The following is a 4,089-nucleotide window of genomic DNA, read 5'->3' as shown; positions in this document are numbered from 1 at the left end:
CCTCAAAACAATAGTGCAACTGTAGTACTCTTTTTTGGCATGAAACCATACTGCTGCCCACTTCTGCCTTTAGTCTAGCTTCAACCACTCTTTCCCACGACTTCATTGAATGGCTCATCAGCTTTATTACTCTGCAGTTGCCACGACTCTGCACATCTCCCTTGTTCTTAAAAATGGACACCAGCACACTTCTCCTCCATTCCTCAGGCATCTTCTCTCTATGTAAGATCCTGTTGAACAACCCAGTCAGTAGCTCTACAAACACCTCTCCTAGACACTTCCATACCTCCACAGATATGTCATCAAGACCGACTGCCTTTCCACTCTTCATCCTCTTCAATGCCCTCCTCACTTCATCCTGACTAATCTTTGCTACTTCCTGGTCCACAGCAGTCACCTATTCTATTCTTTGTTCTCTCTCATTTTCCACGTTCATCAACTCTTCAAAGTACGCTTTCCATCTTCCCATCACACTACTGGCAACTGTCAATACACTTCCATCCCTATCCTTAATTACCCTAACCTGCTGCACGTCCTTCCCATCTCTGTCTCTCTGTCGTGCCAAGCTGTATAGATCAGTCTCTCCCTCCTTACTGTCTAACCTAGAATACAAGTCATCATAAGCCCCTTGTTTGTCCTTTGCCACCTCTACCTTCACCTTACACTGCATCTCCCTGTATTCCTGTCTACTCTCCTCAGTCATCTCAGCGTCCCACTTCTTCTCAGCTAACCTCTTTCTCTGTCTACACTCCTGTACCTCCTCATTCCACGACAAAGTCTCCTTATCTACTTTCCTTCCAGATGACACATCAAGTACTCTCCTACCTGTCTCCCTGATCACATTAACTGTAGTTGTCCATTCACCTGGAAGCACCTCCTGACCACCCAGTGCCTGTCTTAACTCCTTCCTAAAAGTCATGCAACACTCCTCCTTTTTCAGCTTCCACCTCTGCTCTGCCTTTGCCCTCTTCATCTTCCTCACCACTAGAATCATCCTACACACCACCATCCTATGCTGTTTGGCTACACTCTTGCCGACCACTACTTGCAGGCACTGATTTCCTTCAGATTACACCATCTACACAAGATGTAGGCTACCTGTGTGCTCTTACCTCCACTCTTATAGGTCACACTATGTTCCTGCCTCTTCTGGAAGAAAATATTCACTAGATCCATTTCTATCCTTTTTGCAAAGTCAGCTACCATCTGTCCTTCTGCGTTCCTCTCCTGGATACCAAACCTGCCCATCACCTCCTCATCACCAGCGATGTTCCTGCACCAACATGTCCATTGAAGTCTGCACCAATGACAACTCTCACTTTTAGGTATGCTCTGCATCACTTCATCAAGGTACAACCAGAATTTCTCTTCTCTTCCAGCTCACATTCTACCTGTGGAGCAAACCCTCTAACAACATTGAACATCACACCTTTGATTTCTTGCTTCAGACTCTATCTGACACTCTTTTTTATCTCCAGGACATTCCTAACAAATTCCTCCTTTAAGATAACTCCTACTCCATTTCTTTTCCTATCCGCACCATGATAGAACAACTTGAACCCTGCTCCTAAACTTCTAACCTTGCAACCTTTCCACCTGGTCTCCTGGACACACAGTATGTCAACCTTCCTCCTCTGCATCATGTCAACCAACTCTACCTTTTCCTGTCATAGTTCCAACATTCAACATCCCTAATCTCAGTCCTATACCCTTGGCGTTCCTCCTCTCTCTCTTCCTATGAACACACTTTCCTCCTCTCCTTCTTCGACCAACAGTAGCCCAATTTCCACCAGCACCCTGTAGGTCAATGTGACCCACCTAGAATGTAGTCACATTTTTGTGTTGTTTTATTTATTTTAAATTGTGTTTTGAATTAATTTTGGGAGCTGTCACTTGTCAAAGTGTCTGTAATTAATAAGAGTTTACCTGGAACAGTAGGGGGCTGTATAGGGGCGTTCTCAATTATCTTCTACTTGGGTAAGAAGAAGTCACCTGCAGACGGGAAGCTCACCCCTCATTCTAAAGAGACCAACCAGTCTGAAAACAGCGGAAACGTTCTGTGTGCTTCTTTCTCCTGTTTAACAAGTTAGTGTTAGTGCACCAACTCACTAAATGACACATATGAGATTATAATAACATTAAGTACACGTTCTGATGGTGGAGCTTAACTTTAAAGTGTTTGCAAGAGATCGTTTTTGTTTAAAAGTGAATTCAGTGCAAAACAGTAGTTTGGCGGAGTGAATCAATACAAAATGGCGACGTCCATATACAATGCTTTTTCAAGGACACTGACCCTAGTTTGCACTTCCAAAGTTCTCCTGTTTTGTATTTTATTTTGTATTGTATTTTGGTGACTTGTGTGTGTTTTATAAGATGTGTGACCCGTTATATTATTTTATTTGGACATGGTGAAGAATAAATTCAGCTCTCAGTATTAATAATTAAAGATTTACAGTAAATATAGTAACTCAAAGGTGTTATTGCAAAAACTAAGAAAATAAGAGTATAATTACTTAAAGGAGCATTGCAAAGTGCGCTGATTTAAAGTTGGATATCCCTAACATGAGTAAGACCATGATTGAAGGTCTATTACAGTACTTTATTGTGTGTTTTGAAGTGATGAGACGTAACTATTGTACTATAAACAAGAATATGGGTCAAACATGCAGTATTGTAATGGTAATAAATTCCAGTGATACAGTGATGGTTTTATTGATTTATTTGTTTACGTTGACGAAAAGAGCGTTGGAGATGAAGTAAAATACATTGAAATAATACCAGTAACGAAAAGAAATGGAAAATAAGAGTTTTGATGGATTTATGATGTTTGTGAATAAATTTTGAAGAGAGCAACCAGTCTAAAAACAGCGACAACGTTCTGTGTGCTTCTTTCTCCTGTTTAACAGGACAACAATATCTGAATGTTTGTCCCGGCCACCTGGGACCTGCAACATCAACAGCACCGATGGCGGTCGTTGTTAACGCGGGCCTCGACCGATCCGGTATGGAAGTCATAGGTTTGATTGGCATGTTTGATTTGGCAAAAGTTTTACGCTGGATGCCCTTTCTGACGCAACCCTCTGTATTTATCCGGGCTTGAGACCAGCACAATAAGACACTGGATTGTGTCCTCTTGCGGCTACCCTACCTTCTGCTTCACTTTTCCATATTTGCTAATACTCCTATTACGGTCATTGCCATTTAAATCTTCCTTAAACATTTTCTGTTCCTTGTCTAATTATTCTCTTTATCTCTCAGTTTACTGTCGAGTTTCACTAGCTCGGTCACACTAGACTTCCTACTAGCCAAAACGCATTCATCCAAACCATCACACATTCAACGGATTTTTCACCATGTTTTTGTCTCATGATGTCAACACATTGGGCCCGTTTCACAAAGCAGGTTTAGTGGAAAACTTGGGTAAGTTAACCATGAAATCAGAGAAAACCAGGGTTTTTGGTTTCACAAAGGGAGGTAACTTAACCCAGAGTTAGAGCAGTAGCCCTGACCTGTTTCATGAAGCAAGGTAAACTGAAACTCTGGGTTTCTTACCGCAGTAACAGACTCTCTGAAGCTAACCTAGCAAGCCTCTTTTCAGTATTTCGGTGGTAAATGTGAAATGCAGCGATTTTGAGTAAAAATAACCTAAAATTGGTGACGTTAAACGGAAAATAACTTTATAATACACATCAGTGGATAAATATAACCATTTAATTTATTTCTTTCATTTTTCATTTTTTTCTTTTATGACGTTAGATGAGGCCATGCCTCACCTGCCACACCTGACCGCACATCACTGTTTGTATCACCTAGCAGGAACACAAGCCTTCGGGAAGTTGCTAGTAACTGTGTGTACAAGAAGGGGCAGAGCAGGATGTACTTCCTAAGGAGGCTGGCCTCCTTCAACATCTGTCCTAAGCTCCTTTTCATGTTCTATCAGTCTGTAGTCTCCAGTGTGCTGTCATACGCCATTGTGTGTTGGGGTGGGGGGGCCAGGAAAAGAGATATGGACCGTCTGAACAGACTCATCCGCAGAGCGGGCTCAGTGGTCGGGCTGAGCCTGGACTCTGTGGATATGCTTCTGGAGAG

Source organism: Antennarius striatus, chromosome 13 (genome assembly GCF_040054535.1).
Source record: "Antennarius striatus isolate MH-2024 chromosome 13, ASM4005453v1, whole genome shotgun sequence".
Lineage (NCBI taxonomy): Eukaryota > Metazoa > Chordata > Actinopteri > Lophiiformes > Antennariidae > Antennarius > Antennarius striatus.
This window is presented reverse-complemented; position numbering follows the sequence as displayed.